The 20,968-nt window shown below is 36.9% G+C and overlaps 1 long non-coding RNA gene across 3 annotated transcripts; it reads right to left on the reverse strand.

The window, feature by feature from the left end:
* Positions 1–5,441: 5,441 nt before the first annotated feature.
* Positions 5,442–15,538, reverse strand: LOC137221509 (uncharacterized). Of its 3 annotated transcripts, none has more exons than XR_010942045.1 (4): positions 15,052–15,538; positions 12,876–13,015; positions 7,593–7,759; positions 5,442–5,868 (listed from the first exon to the last, which is right to left on the reverse strand). It is a non-coding gene; the product is annotated as an uncharacterized lncRNA (long non-coding RNA). The 3 variants fall into 3 exon arrangements; XR_010942046.1 differs by lacking the exons at positions 5,442–5,868; positions 7,593–7,759 and adding exons at positions 11,778–12,153; positions 12,438–12,537; XR_010942044.1 differs by lacking the exons at positions 5,442–5,868; positions 7,593–7,759 and adding an exon at positions 11,778–12,153 and having other exon boundaries at positions 15,052–15,533.
* Positions 15,539–20,968: the final 5,430 nt, after the last annotated feature.

Here is a 20,968-nt window from a genome sequence, read left to right on the forward strand (position 1 = left end):
TTATAGATGAGGAAACTGAGCCCTGTAAGGATACTAAATAATTAATCCAAGGTCATGCAGCTAGTAAGTGACATTACGTAGGACACGCCAAAGTTGTTGGCATGACTGACAAAAATTGATATCGCTGAAATCCTTCTCTCTCACTAAATCCACTGAAGACCCTGCTCTCTCTCTTCCTAGGAGACTGTCAGTGTCTATTACAAAGGTTCTAAAGTCACTTTCTTTTGGGGTCTCTGGCTGGCCCTATTTGTTGCCTAATGAACAATTCTCTCTCCCCTTTCTTCCTTGCTGTCTCTCATAGCAGAGGCTGAAAATACTAAATACTGGTTTTCCCTTCCTCTGTTGTTAATGGCGTGGACCTGTGACTCAGTCCTGGCTAATGGAACCTGAGGAGAAGTTTGCTTGGAGACTTTTGAGGAGGGTTTGCCTCCTTAGCACAAATATATGTAAGAGGAGTCTCTACTCTTCCTATCTTCCTGCTTTGGACATTGATTTGTGAAGACGTGATGCTTGGAGCTGTGGCAGCCATCTTTTGACTAAAAAATTTCCTCATGCTTTTTTTTTTTTTTTTTTTTGGCTGTGCTATGCGGCTTGCAGGATCTTAGTTCCCTGACCAGGGATTGAACCCAGGCCCTTGGCAGTGAAAGCCCGGAATCCTAACCACTGGACTGCCAGGGAATTCCCTCCTCATGCTTTTTATTCTCACATGGTAAAAGACACCATCAGGCACAATGGAACATACTATAATTAATCTCTTTTATTGAGCTGTGAAGTACAGGCTATGTAAATAAAATGACCATGGTAAAAATATAAATTTTTTATGCAAACATTTTTGAGGAGAAAGGGACTTTTGAGATTATCTTGATTATCCACTCTTCATTTTACAGAAAAAAGAAACCCAGAGCAATTAAAGGTTGTTCCCGAAGTTATAGAGCTGGATAGAGCAATTAAAGGCTGTTCCTGGAGTTATAGAGCTGGCTAGAAGACTATATCCAATGTTAGTTCCATAAGACATTCCTTGATGAATAAGACATCACTCATATGTAGCTACATCATTGAAACTATTTGTGACTAGTAAGTGATCATCTGAAATGATTCAACTTGTTTGGTTCATTTTTGTTTCTAAATAGCTCTGAACTTTGTTGGCTATTTAATGATATTATCTGACATTCTTTTCTACTGAGAGTCTTCCTTGAGTTTAATAAGTTATTTGAAATAAAAGTACCATGATTTCAGTTATTCTGCAGAAGAGAAATCCAGCACATTTTCTGTGATGCCCTTACCCAGTATCATTTATCAGAGATAGAAGAGTTGTATCACTTCCCAGTGCCATTATATATAAATTGTATGCTTCACTAAAGGAGATTATAGTTAATTTCATTCACAGCATATATTTTCAGTGCTAAATTAAGCAGTATTAGGTCATTATGAATGACCTGAAGGTCTCTTTGTCTTCTCTAGTCTCTTATGGGTTGATGTGTGTCCCCCAAGAGGATATGTTGAAGTACTAACCTCTGATGCCTGTGAATATGACCTTATTTGGAAATAGGATCTTTGCAGATGTAATCAAGTTAAGATGAGGTCATACTTGATTAGGGTGTACCCCAAATCCAATGACTGATATCCTTATGAGGAAACAGAGATTTGGACACAGGACGCAGAGACACAGAGGAGACACAAAAGGACCCCACGTGAAGGTGGAGGCAGAGATTGTAGTAATGTGTCTATGTGCCAAGGAACCCCAAGGATTGCTGGTGATCACCAGAAGCTAGGAAGAGCAAGGAAGGATTCTTCCCTGGAGTTTTCAGAGAGTGCATTGCCCTGAGGATACTTTAATTTTGGACTTTAAACTTCTACCCTCCAGAACTGTGAGAAAATAAATTTCTGTTGTTTTAAGCCACCAAATTTGTGGTGATTTGTTATGACAGCTACAGGATACTAGTTCACCTTCTCAGATGACACATGATGGCAAGTGGTTGTCAAACCTCCCCTCAGGGTTCAAGTAGATTGAAGAAGAAAGCATTTGTTATCCTGGCTTCCACACAAGTAGTAGAATTCACTTTGAGGTGGCCAGCTTGGGTCACATGCCCACCCCTGAATCAGTTGGTATGTCTAGGCTATTAGGTGTTCTGATTGGCCAGATCTGAGTCATGCACTCAGCTCCCTGTGTTCAAGGGTGAAGGCCCACTCACCCACGTGGACTGAGAGTTGGTGCAGTCTAGTGTCCCAAAGGAAGTTTGCCAGCTGGCCCCAAACCAACAAGTATCTACCCTGTGACCCTTATCAAGTTCCTTCATGTCATGATGCTATCCTCTTCTCAGTCCTAGTGCTTTGCTTTACAGGTCACTTAATTAAAGTACTACACTATGGTTTGTTTTGTATTTATCTGGTTTCTCTTCTTTTTAGGAAGAAAAATTCCTAGAGGTTAGTGGCGTGTTTTATTTTTAGTTGGTAGCCCAAATTGTGCATAATATTTTCTTGTTGGTGTTGTTGAATTTAATATTAAAAGGATACATAACAGTAAATTTAGTGTTATAGTGCTAAATATCTCACTGTAATAGCAAAATTAGCCAGAAATTCATCTAGAATACATTCAGATTCATTCAGTGCAACATAACCTCAATTCTATAATATTTTATTGCTTATGTATTCAACTCACAGTACACATTTTCTTTCTTTTACTTCCTCCATCAAATTATCTTTTTATTTATGTACCACACTCCAAGTTTTTTCAATGATGTAAACATAATCAATGTTTTATTTCATTATTATAGCAAAACCTATAATGTCCAATATATAATTGTTTCCTTAAAATATATTTCATATATATGAAATTTTTATTTGTCAAGAAATTCATGTTGATCAGCAGTTAGGGCTTTGGGGAGATCACTAGATCAAGCGTTGTAAGAGCAGCTTTGAAGACTGAAGGAGCAGATATACCTGCTCTTATGAAAAGATGTGTCATTTGCTTGCTCTTTTCAGATTTCATTCAACCAGTGCTTCTGTAACTTCTCCTATTCTTTGTGCTATGAAATGTATCATTTTTGAACAATAATAACTAAGCAGCGTTGTATCTTCATGGTCCCTGTTGCTCTGTTTTTGACCTCTAATGTTTGTGTTATAGGTGCCTCAAGAAACAGAAATTTATGTTTCTACACTTCTGAGGCAATTATATCTGTGCTATCTAGCATTTAAAGGACAACAAACTGTGTCCTCAGTGATAAGGGAAGGTTGTTAGAAACCTTTTCTTCTCCTTAGGCATGTGAACTTGACATTTATCTAAACTGTTGGCTGATAATTGGGGAATGCATTTTTATAAGGGATCCTTCAGATCTGAAAAGTAGACCAACACCAGATGAATCACAAATAACTTAAAAAAGAATTTAAAAAGTTAGTAGTAACCCAGTGAAGAAATGAAAAAATCAAGGATCAGATCTATTTGAATTATATTCTCATCCATTTTAAGACAGAATGTAAAAGGTGAATTGTCTTTCACACATTCAAGTAATCAATATCAGTAATTGTATTACTTTTAAAATAATTATTTAAAAGAAAATAAGAAAAAATCTTTTCACACATTGGTTGATCTTTATCTGTTTTGCACTCTTTAATTTTAACCCAATTAAAAAAAAGATTCATAATTGTCTATTTATATGCTTATCCAGAAGTAATGCTTCTGGAATAGGTAAGAGAAAGAAAATCAAATTAGAAACTATTACATATCACCATAATAATGAGGGATAATTCAGTACAATTTCCTGATATTTGAGATTATTTAATTGTTGAAATATTTTTATAAAATTAATTCTTAATTTCATGAATACATGAACAAATAATTAGATAAACGCACTTAAAGTGTGAAGTGCCCAGTACTAAGGTTAGTAACCATGTGAGCTTTAGTTTTTCCTAACTGAACTAGAGTCAGATTTCCTATAAGCTTGTGTATTCATATCGCTTGAGGAGCAGGCATAAATAAGGGAGAAAATGCTCTCCTTAAAGAGGGCTCTGCTCTAACTGCCCTAGTACTGCAGGAGTCTGGGGGAGGGGGAGGGGAAGGAGAATGCAGCACAGCTGCTTACCTTACATGTTGAAGGCATGGAGCCAACTCTTCCAGCTTTGATATTACATCAGGCTCTAAACTTAAAATCATATCATATACAAGGGATGAAAATAAAATTACTCCACTTATGAACATGAATGTGGAGGCAATTGTACCACCTCTCTGTCATTTGCCAACAATGGTGTTTAACAAATTTATTGACTTAGCTTCTCTTCTTTTTTCTTCCTTTCTCCTTTCCTTCTTTCCTCCCTTACTCACTTTCTCTCTGCCTTGTTTGGTTAAAAAATAGATTTATGGAAGTTTACAATAATATCTATACACTAGCACTTATTACATATAAGGCAGTATATAATATGGGAGGATATAGGGATGTAACAAATTGAGCAACTTACACTTTAAAACACATAAGGAGCATACTAGATAGTAAAGGGTTAAGTGGGAGTCCAAAAATAAAGGGTGGAGGAAGCTCATTCATTCTTCTGTAGAAGAGGGGAGAATACTGAGTTTACTTGGAAAGCAGTGAAAGTAAATCTATAGATATGTTGGAAATTTTCTGAAAAGATTTTACTTATGAGTCATGGCTACCTCCTTACAATGTATATGTAGATCCCTTTTTTTCTCTCTCAGCTGATGTTTTAGAGGCCTGTTGTAATTTTTAAATATTTGTAGATCTAACAGAAAGAGTAATAAAGTAAGACAAATTATTACTTAAAGATAGGTACATGATAGATAAATATTACTGATGGGAAGTAAGTTGGCTAAATCAGGAACATTATACTTGGACAGAGCTGTTCTATAACATGAACCTATTCAGGGAAAAAAAACAATTTAGTTTACTCTCCCTCATCCTCCCCTCTCCCCTTCCCCTTTCTATGTTTTTGAATGTCTACAGCTCTTCAGTTTCTAAACTACTTACCTTAGCATCCCTCTGCGGAAGATAAATGTGGCCTAATGTGGCATTAACTATAGTTATTTCCTGACCAACCACTATTTTTACCTGTCCTCACCTTGCACTTCTCAGACAGGGAGAAAATTAAAAAATAGCATGAGCATGGGCATTTCTGAACCTACAGAAATGCTTACCAAAAGGCCTTGACTGCCCATTGGCTGTAGCAACTGGGAAGTAAGGATGAGTAGGAGTCATCTCTTGCCTTTATGCAAACTGGAAATCTTTCTTTAGTGTCCCTTTATCAACCTGGCGAGTGATCCAAAGGTGAAGAGTATGACGTTATAACCTCTGGGACAAGAGCAATAGGGACTCTTTAAACATAGCCAGGCTTCTGGGTAATGACGATTGGAGGGGAAAAAAATCAAATTTATTTTAGAGTATAAGAATCTGTTTTATTGCAGAAAGTAAGTAGTATTTTCAACTTTTCCAGCTTCTTGTTGTCTAGATTTAACTTTATTTTCCCCGCTCTCGATTCTACCCAACAGCCATCTTGGCAACTATTCCGTGGAATCATTTCCTGTCATGACATTTTTAGAAACCAAAATAACAGCATTTACAATGTAACAGCTAAATATTCCTATAGGGTATCTGGGTAAAACAAGCATTTTACACGGTAGTTTTGAGCACACCATTGGGTATGTATTCAGACGGAACCTCATCTGGGTGTCCACAGTTTCTAGCTAACCAATAGGCTGGTTGCAGCATTGTTTGCCGTCACTTTAGAATCATACCTGGCGTACACAACTGACGACATTCTAGCTTCCAAGCTTTTCTCATGTAGCGCCTTGTTTTAATTTCAGCACGAACATTTATTCAGTGTTGGGGTGCTTTTAATGATAAGGGGCAGCTGTGTAATTTTCTGTAAAGAATGAAGCAGAGGTACATTGTAATATTTCATGGGCATATGAGATACCATAAATGGAATTTCAGTTGGACAAATTCAATACGTTTTGAATTCTTTGGATTTTTTTTAAAGAAAAAGATTACTCGTGTTTTTTTCCAATGGAATTATTTACTCAACCTTTTACATCATCAATTTTCCATTTTAAATTTAGTGCAGCGTAAACTCAGAGAGGTGCTGGGAAAAATATCTAAAGTATCTGCAGACAGTCAGTGTTCTTAAACCACGATGGCAAGACCTCAAAAATAGATGCAGCCCCATCAAAGTTAAATTGAATGACTCAGTGTCTGGACCACTCAGAAGGGTTTTTTCTATTTAGGAGAGGGGAGAAACTGTTCACTTTAGAACTTCAGAATCATGGATGGCAGAAGTTTGTTTTGTTTTCTTTTTAGATGGGGGAAAAGTGCCATCACAGGAAATTTGTATAAAAACCGAAGCCTCTTAAAAATATATAAAGTCAGATCACTTTTTTTTCATTCATTAGTCTAGAACTATGCCTGAGAGATCAGTTTACCCAACTCCCACATTTTTTAGACAGAGCCATGAGGCTCCCTTCCACCTTGTCTGTCACCTTCTATAGAGGCTGGATAAGCCAGATACGGACTTTCCTAGACTCTCTTGTATATAGGGGTGGCCATGTGACCAAGCTTTGGCCAACAATATCAAAGGGATAATCCTGCTGGATTACTTCCGGGAAAAAATCTTTTCATTGTTAAAAAGAGAAAGTAGCTAGATAAAAGATAAAAATCTTTTTCAACCTCCCTAACTTCATGTTTTTGAATGGGAGTGTGATATTTGGAGCTTGGCAGCCATCTTGGGACTATGAGATGGCAGGACTAGGGATGGAGAGACAATAGAGCAGGAGGATGGAAAGAGCTTGGATCTTTGATGACTGTAGCCAGCTACTGCACCAAATCTGGAACATCTTATCTCTGGATTTTCTCCTGTGTGAGACAATTAAATGTCTTTATTTCTTAAGCCACTTTTAGTCAGTTTTTCTGTTACTCATATCTCTGCACATTCTACTTAATACACCCTGAGAAATTAATCTGCTCAAGTTCATAAGAGAACATAGTAGCATAGTCTTGATTGGAATTCAGGCCTTCTAATTTCTTGTTTCATAGTTTTTCCTCACTTCTACCCTGTTCCATTACCAGATTATTCTCTGCATGAATAAATATCTTATTGTCTTGATTAAACCTGTTTTTAAGTGTGGTTCTCCAGTAATTTTTATTTGTCCTGTAGATTAGTGTCTGCATTTGCAATCCATTTAGCCAAAGCAACTCCCATAAAGTTTATAATCCATCTCTGCACAGAAAGCCTTGACAAAGTAAGTTCCAGATTATTGGATAATTCATTTACATATTGAAAGCCTTGATTTGAGAAGATGTAACTATTCTGAGTCACAGTAATACTCAGAGAATTTAATGTGTCAACATGCTTACAAAGTTGATTGTATTTCAGAACCTCAAATTTCTATCCTGGAGAGTATTTTAAGGAGCAAGTAGATAACATTATATGAAAATGGAAAAATATGAGCAAATGTTTTATGAAAAATTTAAAAGTAAGAATAAAATATGTAGGTAACAGTATCTCAAAATACAGGGAATTTTATTAGAAATTATCTGAAAATTGAGCTTTGTTCCTGGATCTATTCTTTTTGTGTAATAAAAAAAACTTACCTGATTGGTTTACTCTCTCTTTAAAACAACAATTTTGTGGCACCACAGAATTCTAGGGTTGAAGCGACTAAAGAAATTCAGGTTATCCATTACCCAGCTTTAAGAGAGGACCCATCAAAACATTCCAATCAGGTGAGAATGGATTCTCTTCCAAATGTTCTCTGTTTCTGTACAGAGGAGAGAATGATCCTGTGTTATGATTATATATCAAATCATTTGTTGAGTACTTCTAGATTATTACATGAAGGATGCCAAATACAAAGGATGTTTTGCTCTTTTCTCTGTCAGGTCCTTAGAAGACGTTTTGTTTTCCACCAGGCTGGTGAATGACCTTTCACATGTTACCATTGTGTTGAGACTGAGTTTGTTTTCCATGAATGATGCCTTCTAAAATGACTTCATGGCATAGTGACTTAGCTCAGAAAGTGTCCATTGGAAAAAGAGACATGATTTCCATAGCAGTAGCAGTAGCATAAAGATAATGAAGCTTGGGGAAGCAGTACTATAGTTGCTTTAAAGAACACTTTTTTTTTTTAATTAGAGGTTCCTAAATCTCTTGAATGTATAGTAAATATATCAAATAGTTCACAGTAAACATTATTTGCTTTGTATTCTGTTTTAAAGGGAAGGAATAACGTTTCAACACAGTGTGCCCTGTTTTTCACTCATATGATCCATTCATTGAATTAAGAGACATTTCTTCACATAATGTAGGAAATGTGAAGGGGAATCTAGATTAAAAATACCCATGATATTCATTTCTTTGATGAAGTTATTCTGATGGGCCATCAGTAAATTCTTTTACCCTCACCTATGTTCCTTCTCTTATAAAGTAATAGTGTCTTTCTGGTCCTTCTTCCCATCCGGACATGGAAAACAGTTGATCAATGACTCTTGGTATTTGGCTGTTGGACCTAAGAGGTAACATCTATGGAGTGCCAGGGATGGTGACAAAAGCAAATACTTTCTTATGCTTAGATATAGCTCTTAACCAGCTAGAGAAAGATAAACCTCCCATTCTCACAGTGACAAATGAATGATCAAGCCTGTACGGTACCAAGTCTGAACTTCGTTGTATAGCCCGGAAATGACTCCATTCCCTCTAGCTGATGTCCTGCAGTATGAGGGCAGGAGTTAGGGTTCCTGACTTCTCCCTTATGATTGGCAGCTGTCAGAGCTGCCTTTTGAATGTCCCCCAGAGTTGCCCTGGCCAGAGGGACAGATTTGTCCTCTGACTTCTCACCAATCTAGGTTCCCTACCTACTCCTTAAGTCCTTTTAGGTCCACCATGACTCTGCAGTTCTCTCTCTCTTTTTTTTTTTTTTTTTTGTGGTACGCAGGCCTCTCACTATTGTGGCCTCTCCCGTTGCGGAGCACAGGCTCCGGACGCACAGGCTCAGCGGCCATGGCTCACGGGCCCAGCCGCTACGCAGCATGTGGGATCTTCCCGGACCGGGGCATGAACCTGTGTCCCCTCCATTGGCAGGCGGACTCTCAACCACTGCGCCACCAGGGAAGCCCTGCAGTTCTCTCTTTACTGGTATTTTTTCTCTTTCAGTTTATCTGTAGTTGGAGTTAATGCCCAGGCACTCTCCCATAATCCTAATAATTAATATCTATAAAATTAAGTAATTGAAATATTTTCCCTTGATAGCTCTCTGATTATACCTCTTTAAATTTCACTTCCAATTCATTCATATCTATAAAAATCATCATGGTAATAAAAATGGTGGAAGAAAACACAGAAGTAAATCTTCATAATCTTGGGCTAGCCAACGATTTCTTAAATACAACAGCAAAAACACAAGCACTAAAAGAGAAGGTTGTTAACTTGGATTTCATCAAAATTAAAACCTGTTTTACTTTAAGGGACACCATCAGGAAGATGAAAAGACAGCCTATGGACTGGGAGAAAATATTTGCAAATCACATATTTGAACATATATCCAGACTATATCGAAACTATATATATCATATATTTGAACATATATCCAGACTCTCACAACTCCATAATAAAATGACAATACAATTTTTATTTATTTATTTTTTGCGGTACGCGGGCCTCTCACTGCTGTGACCTCTCCCATTGTGGAGCACAGGCTCCAGATGCGCAGGCTCAGCGGCCATGGCTCACGGGCCTAGCCGCTCCGTGGCACGTGGGATCTTCCTGGACCAGGGCACGAACCCGTGTCCCCTGCATCGGCAGGCGGACTCTCAACCACTGCGCCACCAGGGAAGCCCGACAATACAATTTTTAAATGGGAAAAGTATAAGAATATACCAACAAGCATATGAAGATGCTCAACATCATTAGCCATTAGGGAAATGCAAATCACAACCACAATGAAATATTACCTCACATTCACTAGCATAGCTCTAATAAAAAAGACAGACAATAGAAAGTGCTGTCAAGGTTCTGGAGAAATTGGAACCCTCATACATTGCTGGTGGGAATGTAAAATGGTACAGCCACTCTGGAAGACAGTTTGGCAGCTCCTCAAAATGTTGAAACACAGAGTTACTGTATGACGCAGAAATTCTACTACTAGGTATATACCTACGAGAATTGAAAAGAAGTCTAAACAATAACTTGTACATGAATGCTCATAACAGTATTATTCATAATAGCCAGAAAGTGAAAACATTCTAAATGTCCATCAACAGATGAATGGACAGACAAAATAATGTATATCCATACAATGGAATATTATTTGGCCATAAAAAGGAATGAAGTACTGATATATGCTACAACATGGGTGAACCTCAAAAACATTCCAAGTGAAAGAAGCCAGTCACAAGAGACTACATATTGTATGATTCCATTTATATGAAGAACACAGAATAAGCAAATCTATAGTGACAGAAAGTAGATTAATGGTTGACCAGGGTTTGTGGGAAAGGGAGGGAAAAGGATGAGAAGTGACTGCTAAATGGGTATGCAGTTTCTTTCTGGAACAATGAAAATGTTTTAAAATTATAGTAATGGTTTCACAATTCTGTAGATATGCTAAATACCATTGAATTGTATACTTAAACACATTTAAGCAGGTGAATTTTATGGTATAAATTATATCCCAATAAAGCTGTTAAAAATAGTTATGGTATAATAACATGAAACAATGACATTAAGTAATACTTTATGATTTATTATTTTCCTTGTGGAACAAAATGATTAGGTTATAAATAACATTAAAAAAAAATAAAGGCAAAAACACGCATATTGAATTTTGGCAGTGCCTAGGTGTTTAGATGCTATTCAGTAGAGCACTGCATGTCAGAACAGAGGAGATTACTAGAAGGTTATTTAAAAGAATCTGGTGCAGGGTGCCAATCTCAATTACAGGTGGGTGCTTAACCTATTTTTACTAATCAGGATTGGATGGGGTAGAGGTGAGATGCCAATAGGGCCATTGTGCTTTAAAAAATTTATGGTATGTGTTGGTGGTAAAGGGATTAAAAAATCACAGATTTGGTATAGACCACAACCATGGGTGCATACTTTATCTAGAGAAGTGTTTCTCTGTAAACCAGGGTCAATTCTCATCAGTATTTTGAGGAGAGAGTACTTATTAAAAAATGAAATTTTATCAATCCCACCCTAGACCTATGAATATCTTTGCAGGGTAGGGTGATAAAAGATTGAAGGAATTTTAATAATGTTGCTAGGTGATTCTTTTTTTCTCTCCATCTTTATTGAGTTATAATGGACAAATAAAAATTGTATATATTTAAAGAGCACGACCTGGACTTGACATTTTGATATATATCTACATTGTGAAATAGTTGCCTCAACAAGCTAATTAACATATCCATCACCTCACATAGTTAACCAGGTAATTCTTTAAAAAAAAATTATTTATTTATTTGGCTGAGCCGGGTCTTAGTTGCCGCACGTGTGATCTTTGTTGCAGGATCTTCAGCTGTGGCATGTGAACTCTTAGTTGCAGCAAGTGGGATCTAGTTTCCTGACTAGGGATTGAACCTGGGCCTGCTCTATTGGGAGCGAGGAGTCTTAGCCACTGGACCACCAGGGAAGTCCCTAACTAGGTAATTCTTATGCAACTAAGTTTGAGAACACTGATACAAAGCAGAAAGGCCAAATTTATTTAAAAATTTAATGCCATTCCAATAGAAATTCCTACAGGGCTTTTTCTAAAAATGCACAAAAGAGCACAGCAATTCTACTTTAAAGTACAGTCATATATTTTAGTGAAACACTTGCATATGTGTACACAGGTATTCTTTACAGCATTGCTGGGTGTAGTAAAAATTGAGAAACAACTGAACTGTCCACTAGTCAGGGAACGGATAAGTTAACTGTAGATTATTGCTATTTGACAGTTAAAATGAATACTTGTATCAGTATGCATATATCAATATGAATAGACTTGTAAAACAAAATATTCTATGTAAAAAGTAAATTACTAAAAGATATGTACATACGATATAGAATAAATGAAACTTAAAAACCAAATAATACTATACATTAATTCCGGCATACACATGTGGTAAAATTATGCGGTCTTGCATGGAATTGATTCCCCCGAACTTCAGAACAGCTCTGGAGAAAGAAGAGAGAGAAGGCTTGGGGTGGGATTAGTGCTTTAGCTGTATCTGGAATACTTTATTAAAAGAGTAAATAAACGTGAAGCCAAGATGAACTAATGTTAACATCTGTTAGGCCTGGGTAGCAAATAATTAACTTCTGTTATATTTGAAATTCAAAAACCAAAATCAATAAGCAAAAATTAATTTGTGGAATTTTCAATACTGATCAGCTCTTTTAAACGAGCTGACACAAAGCCCTATACTTAGTTTAAATCCTCCCATCAATATTTACCATACCTGAAAGCTGGACAGATGGTAAATATAATATAATTTCTCCTTAACAGATGGGTGAACTGGAAGGTTTAATTACTTTCTCCTAGTTACATAGTAAGTAGCTCTGGAAATAAAATGTTTTGGTCAATAACTTGGGGGTTTGGCCACCGCATAGGATGTCAGAACACAATGCTAAACCTTTATAGTTTCTACTGTGAGACAACATAACATATTCACATATATGTTCTGTTACATATATAAAACAGAAAATCTATATCTTCATGTATAATCAGGCACTATAGAACAGGAAAACATTCTTAAAATTTTGGGTTTTCTTATGACCACTGCTGTAAATGAGCTTTTCCATTCTGACATATTCCAAATACATGATAACTTATTAATCATTTTTTAAATGGCTTTTCACATTAACAAAAAAAGCCAAGAGTAAATCAGGTCTCTTACCAGAGCATTTGATTTTCCTACTCCAAAAATGGGTATTCAGGGCAAAGAGCATCTGGCTTATATTCAGAAGACATAAATTTTCTTCTCAAGTCTTCCACTGGCCACTGTGGTCGACATCAATTCTTTGAACCTTCCAGGGTCTGTAAAAGATTATGCGAGAAAGATATATCAGGTTAAGAGAACAGCATTAATCTTAAAATACGTTGCTTGTTTGGAATATGATAAAGAGCTTGCTGGGGCTGGAAAGACGTGTTTATGGAAGGCCATAGTAGGAGATGAGACCGGGGAAGCTTTGGGTCTTACTATGCAGCAGCTGTAGACTTTTTGAGGAATGGTGCAGTATTCTCTTCATTATGCTTTGCTTGGGAATATTGTCATTCAGTAATTGCAAGCAGTATATGAAGAAACCATGCAATATCAAGTCAACCAAATAGAGATTTATTTTGCTCACAAAGCAAGGAATCAGGAGGTGGACAGGCCAAAGCAGGTGCAACCTCTCCATATAGTTATCAAGGACTCGGGTTCCTTGTAGCTTCCTGTTTCACCAGCCTTAGCTTGAGGCTTTTGTCCTTATTCTTTCAGGATAGCTGTTTCACCTCTAGGCAGGAAGAAAAGGGAAACTCGAAAGGCAAAAGTTCATTCCAACTAAACAGTAGCACAATAGCTTTGATGGAAGTGCCATCTAGTAGACTTCTGTGTACACTTATGAAATCTTTATGATAATTAAGGTACCAAATATTTCTAGTGTGTGAATGAGGACTTTGTCACCTGAATAAATCAAAGTTCATTTAGCAAGGGAAAACTAGCTACTCAAGAGGCAACTAGCAGCATCTGCCACAATTTCTTGATTCCTAAACTCTCCTCAGGGTGCCCTTCCAAGTGGTTTTCCCAGTTCAACTTGGAGGACCCCAGGAGAGCTTGGAGGGAGAGAGCCAGGGCAAAAGCTTGCTTTGGGATAGCTTCTGGCCTGTCTGCCTTGGCTGGCAGTATGACACAGAGGCGAGTGTGGTTTTGAGAGTCAGACTAGGGTTCAAATCCCAGCTCCTTCCACTAACACATTGCGTGGCTTTCAACGATTTAGTCCAATGAATATTTATTAAATACCAGCTATGTGCCAGGCACTCTGCCATTCCTTGGGCATATGGCAGTAAAAAGGGCAGACACTGTCCATCCCTTCACAGAGCATACTTTCTGGTGGTGACTGAGCCTTTTCTATAAACAGGAGTTGTGGTAAGGATAAATTTAGTTCTTATAGCATGTAAATGCTAGTTAAATGGTAATTGTTCAGAAGCTGTCCTAGATTTGGTTTCATTCTACTGAAACTAGTACTTACATTTGGGAGCTTGGATCTCTCCACTAGAAGTTCTGCTTGCCTTTGGATTAATCCCAGGAGTCCTGGGCTTATTTTGGAGCTAATTAAGGCCAACTATCTTCTCTCTCCCTCCACAGTGACCCTAAACCTCATTGGGTTAAGAGCACATGACCTAGTTTCTTCCCTCTGGGGGAAGAAAGTTCTCAAATATCTTCTTGGAATCTCAGAAATTCCCTGCCTCTGAAAATCCTTCTATTTTGAAGTTGCTCAGGGACTGGAGCATAATTCTCCACCCCTACCTGCTCCGTGGGTAACTCTGGTTTCCTTTTCTAAGAGCAGGAACCTGAGAATGATCCTAGCACTCCAGAGACATTAGGATGCCTGGGATGCTGGAATTGATCCTAGATTATGGGACTTTGATTCTAGACCACATGATTCCTGATTTCTCCCAATGGTCCAGGGAAATCCTGGGAAGATCAACAGTGCTAATTCTCCTTGTCATTTATTTTGCCTTTGATTACATCCAAAACATATTGGAATATTATAATGATTACCTCTTACTAAGTAACTACTATGAGCTAGGTACTTTTTCTGTATTATCTCATTTAATAACCTTGTGATTATTCCCATTTTACAGAAAGGAAACTGAGTCTGCAGAGATGACTTGCACTCTGTCCAAGGTCACTTGACTCACAGTGGGTGGAGTTGGGATTCACACCCAACTCTGACTTCACACCCCTATACTGTGGTTGTTTTTGGAATTAGCTATTCTTGTGAAATATTTATCACAGCCGTCTTTGGACACAGTTTTGTGGAAATCCCAAATACCATAATGGTCAGCTCTATTTCCCTTTTAAAACTCACAATTCGGGGCTTCCCTGGTGGCGCAGTGGTTGAGAGTCCACCTGCCGATGCAGGGGACGCGGGTTCGTGCCCCGGTCCGGGAGGATCCCACATGCTGCAGAGCGGCTGGGCCTGTGAGCCATGGCCGCTGAGCCTGCGCGTCCGGAGCCTGTGCTCCACAACGGGAGAGGCCACGGCAGTGAGAGGCCCGCGTACCAAAAAAAAAAAAAAAAAAACCTCACAATTCAGTGATATGTCCAGGAAAAGTGGCTGCTGTTGCCAAGCTCCTGTCTTCTCTGCCTTGAGCCTGGCTCTTTGCTTGCCAGCCTGGCTCAGTGGGCTGTTGCCAGTTCTGAGAGCTTGGTGCACACTGTGTCCTGATGGAGACCAGAGTCGGGCTCAGTACGCAGTTGCTTCTCTAGGACTGCCTTCCGCAGGGACTCTGGAAGTCCTTCCCCTTTCTCAGTCCAGAATTAGTTGTGTCTGAAATGTGCTTGGATGAGTACTTCCAGTGCATACCTCTGAAATGTTAAGTGAGCTGAGGGATTAGGAATGGAGGAAAGGCAAAACAAAACATTCTATGAATGTCTAAAAAGTGTGTCAGAGGCATTTCTGCTAAACTTTCTGATACTCCATTCCTAGCCCTGTGGTGCTTTCTACCAAATATTGCACGTTTTGGACATATTTATTCTAAAAATTATTTGCTTACCTGAAATTCAAATTTAATTGGGTGGCCTGTATTTTATCTCCAATGAACATTGTGTTTATTATGCTTGTGACTGACTGAACCTGGGTTCTTCTTCTCTGACTGTGTTACATTCCTCCCCATATGTGATGATGCAAACATGTCCAAACCCTGTCTTTGAAGAACCAGCTCAAATGCTGCCTCTTTCCTGATTCCCCATCCTTCCAATCAGAAGTCATATCTTCTTCCTCTGAATCCTATAGCTTGCCTCTAGTTTTATTTGTGTGTTTGAAATATAGTTGTGTAAGCATTTCTCAAAGTGAAGCTGAGACCTAGACCCTTCTGGTGAGTGACGTTAGATGACAGACCTCTCCCCTTCTATCGATTCGGATTCATTGATATTCAACAGAAACTAAAACTGTTTGAGGTCTGTCCTCAGTGGGAGTTCATATATCTGCATCTGAGGTGGCCCTTAAGAGGCTTGTCCTGCAGGAAGAGAGAACAGCCCCGAGGGGAGGGGTCTGGAATGGTGGGCCGCCTAAGAACCTTCTTAGTGGGGTTGGTATCCTTGGTTTGTCTCTGCTAGAATTTTACATATATGAATCTTTCTTCAAATGTGTATTTAAGATTTTTTTTTTTGGTATATCTGTTTTCTAATTTTGCCTAATGTGGGAATTAGGGATAAATTAGTTTCTTAAAATGTTGTCTAGAACTTTTATATTCTTTTCTTGCCTGTGGAAGCGATCACAAATAGTTTGAAAATCATCAATTCCTTGGACATTTTCTATAATTTGTATACAAAAACTAAAGGGGCCTGGAACCATATTCTGGAGATAATCTTTAACAAAATTTTAAATTCTTTTCATAATCATTGATCTATTCAGATTGTCTATATTTTCTTGATTGAATTTTGGAAGTTGGAATTTTTTTTTCTGTAAGCATATCATTTTTATTCACACTTTACTTTTCATAAAATTGTATGTACATATTTTTAGCAATGGGAAAAAAACTCCTCTATACCTGTTGATTTGTCTCCTTGCTCATTCTTAATTTTTCCTAAAGATTATTTTTATCCAAAGGATTTTCTCATGGATTTTGTTTTAATTGTCTTTTTCCATTTTTTAATTTATTAAAGTATATTTTTACCTTTAATTACTTCTTTTTGTTCTTTAGGTTTGCTCTACCTTCTAATTTATTGAAATTGTATGCTTAGTTCTTTCATTTTCATTATTTCTTGATTTAATAATGAAAGATTATATACTGATAAGTATAACCAAAAACAGTTTAAACCATCTCCCATAATTAAAAAAAATTAACTACAGTGTTATTTTCTCAAATGATGTTGAGCAAGTTAAAAACAAGAAAAAAAAGGTTTATAATCCGAATACCAAGTTTAACAAATTTTAACCTTTTGGGGCATATCCTTTTGGATTGTTCTCTTTCCTTTTCTCTCTGTACATATATTTTTTAAAATGGCATCATGCTGTATGCAATTTTACATTTCTATAATTTTTAGATAATATTTTAATGACATAAAATTAAAATCTATTTAATCATTGTTAATAGTTGCATAGTTTTCCACAGTTTGGATATACTGTAATTTATTTAAACTTCCACCACTGATGAATATTAAAGTTGTTTCCTCTTTCCTATGTTAATATTTTCTTTGTTTAATAAGGGCTGAGAAAGTAATAAGGTAGGAACCAATAAAAATACTGCATTGGAAATGATTGTACGTACCACTTTGTGCTGCAACCTTATTATTTCTAATTTTATTTTCTTCAGTGTCAACATAGATTAAAGTTATAATATTGCATCTTTTGGTCTCCTTACCTCCCCCTTTTCTTTTTGCTGCCTTTTATCCAAGTAAATTTCCATCTAATTTGCAATCTAAACCCCATTTCACCTTTTATAGGTCATGTATTCTTAATTTTATTGGGGACATGAAGCACATGTTTTCTAACATTTACTTGTATTTCCTATATAGTAGGTAATTTTTAAATTTTGATTTTTTAAAAGTCTTGAATGTTGTCTTCAATTTATTATGCCACAGAATATTTTTATAACCCCATCTCAGTATTGTTTCTCTCTGTTTCTCATTTTTGTGTAAGCCGTGGGATACCAAGTGCCCACAAACTGGTAGGTTAGACTCCATCTTTCTTAAGCTTGATATTAGTTCTTTTGTTGGTTAACAGATTCCTCTCCTGCAGACTGCAAAGAGAAGGAAGGGAGATGGACACCTGGGTAGTCCAGTAGAGAAATGTTGATTGTGCAGTGTTTTCTCTCCATATTTGGTGAAGGTGCTGTGCAGGTGTCAGATTTCTGGGTCCAGCTTTCTTGACTGCCTGTTTCTTAGCCACCTTGCCTCTTGCTTTATATAAGCTGCAGCGTGCCCAGCTGCAATCTTACTACTTGGTATGGCCTCTTTAATAATTTGGGGGCTTCAAGAAATTCCTTTCAAATGCCAGTGATTTGCCTCGGCAAATTGAAACACAAATTGAAGGAGTGTGTTTGCTCTCTGCTGTCTTAGAATGTTCAGCCATCAGATCTTGTCCTTATAAATAAGTGACTATGTGCTGGAGAATTTCAGAGTTATTCCTTGACTGGTCTTATTTGCTTTTTATCTGATCTACTGTATATATAGCTGAAACTCCTATAAGTTTCTGCTTTGTGGATGGTTATCGCCATGGTTTCTAATTTGAAGGTGACTTTCTCTCATCTTTTATAACCCTTTGAACATTTCAGTGGAAATCTGAGAATAGGGGGTGTGAGGCATTTATGCTTTGATTCATATATCCAGTTCTTTTAACATTATCCTGTTGACTTGAATGTAACAGACATTCAAAGAAGAGCTAATGACTAAACAAAGAATGAACATCATCTTGAGCTTAAAGGGTACTAATTGTCATATGACTTTTGTATTATTCTTCATATGTTGAAAACTTTGAGATTTCTTTATATTTCTAGATACTTCAAATGGTAGTAATGGCAATCAAGTTCTGATTAGAAAAAAAAATGGGACTACTCTTGAAATAAGTTTAACTATTTATTCCTTCACTTGTAAAATAACTTTTGACTTTGTTCCTTCAAAGTGCAGTCTCTGTGTTAGGTACAATGGATATAAGGATGACTATATGCTTCCTACCCTCCTGCAGGAAACTCACATATAGTTTACTGGCAGCAACTGCTTTTTTTTTCCTTTTCCAGGTCAAACATTAGAATTGTTTTTTGAAAATGGAAGTACTCAGGATAATAGAATGTCTTTTTCTCTCTGGCAATGGGGATCTTGTTTATTTGAGTAACTCAGTGAAGGAATTATTTTACCAGGGGCTTACAAGAGATTGGGAGAACGTTTATCCCACTAATCCTGGGGTAATGGAGAGAGAATTTCCTCCTCTCTTCTATGGTTCGTAGACTCAGTGAAGTCAGGAAAGTTAAACTTGACTGAATTTACAATTTCTTTTAAGTATTTTGTTGTTAAATATGTAGGTTTTTCGTTCGATTAGTCACTGGAATCTATGCAATCATATATTCATTTTAAGTGTTACTATATTTCTATCCACATATATAATAGAAGACATAGATAACTTCCACTTCTGGAAGATAGGCATTTTATTTTTGAACTTTCTACATGCTAGTCAGTGCATATCACTAATAGAAAATATTTTGCCAACTAGGAATAGAGACATGGATCCTTCAGAGCCAGGCATGTGGGTTTTATCAAATGTAGTAGACATTTGTGGATTTTGTCTGCCTAGCCTCATTTAACCTTTCTTTTGCTAAAATTACCCTGGCTTTTCGCTATGCCATCTCAGCTTGGTGGGGCTATCAAATGAGGTACCTCCTTACCCAATGCATGGGAACATGACTCAAGCTATACAGATGGGACTTTGTTTTTTTTCCTGAGAATTAATGTCTCATAAAACCGTTGTGAGGATTAAGTGAGTTAATGCATACAAGGTACTTAGAAGCATTAATGGCACAGGGTAAACAGTATACAAGTGTGAATTTTATTATTAAGCAGAGTGACAGAAGATTAAAAAGTGATTAGAGCTGGAATATTCTGCCTGGCTGCCCTAAGACACACTCGTAGTTCCTCTACCTTGATCTCCAGAGTGACCTAGTTCTGTCATTTTCTCCAAGGCCAGATTATAAAGCATTTCCTCCAATTATATGAGCTACCCTGTATCCTTCTGATAAATTCATTTTGTCTCAACTTTCTCTCCTTGCGATCCAAGAATCTTGATGGATAAAGAGAAATTCTTAGTGAAGCTCCAAACATTGGAATTAAGTAATATTCTAAAATTTAAAAAATTATTTATTTTTACTTTGGAGTATGTTTTCTTATTCCTTCTGAATATGGTGCTCTATTGTTCTGGGAAATTATGTCAAGCAAAATAATAAAATAATAGTAGGATTATCTGGCATAGAAAAAGCTGAGACACGCAAAATGATGGAAATAAGTGTGCTCATAGTAGTATTAATTTTTAAAGAAAACTCACCATCATGACCGTTAAAATTATATATACCAGATACGGCTTAAGAGATTTACAGATATTATTTCTAATCTTTATAGCAAGTCTGCAAATAGTATTAACCTCGTTTTATAGTTGAGAAAGCTGAATGTTTGAGGCTTGTCCATTAGTTAGCAGCTAACAAGAATTCTAACCCAGTTCTACTCACTACAAAGCCTGTATTCTCTCCTACATTGACACACTTTAGTTTTCTTAAATTGTGAAAATCTGTTTCTATGTTTGGATGTTAAGTTGAAAATTTTAAATGGTGTTTATTCATTCTTTCATTAAATATTTATTGAGTGACTATGTGGGTGAGGTCTCCATGAACGTATATAAATATAGCCTCAGAGGATATGTTTTAGGAAACGGGGATGGCAAAGTGTAGAAGAAGGAACTTTGTAGTTGTTTAGATTAAATGTAAAATATGTCTACTAGTCAAGGGAAAGGATGATAGCTATTTTTAATTTTTGTTTAGATAATCCACTCAAAATTTATTTCCGTTGACTCCAGAAAAATTTTATTTTTCCTCTTCCCTAATCTCAATCTATTCTACTCATCTAACATACATTCATAGAGTGGTGTATTTAGAAACCATTCTAAGTTCTAGAGAATTTTAGGTCACTTAATTTTAGGGCATTTCTATGCAGTAATAATGTAAAGGGTGTTACTTGATGAAGAGAGCCGGAAACTTCTAGAAACTGGATAGAGTCCCAAATATACCAATCCTGCTGTTACA

The sequence above is a fragment of the Pseudorca crassidens genome, chromosome 3 (assembly GCF_039906515.1).
Source record: "Pseudorca crassidens isolate mPseCra1 chromosome 3, mPseCra1.hap1, whole genome shotgun sequence".
NCBI classification, from domain to species: Eukaryota; Metazoa; Chordata; class Mammalia; order Artiodactyla; family Delphinidae; genus Pseudorca; species Pseudorca crassidens.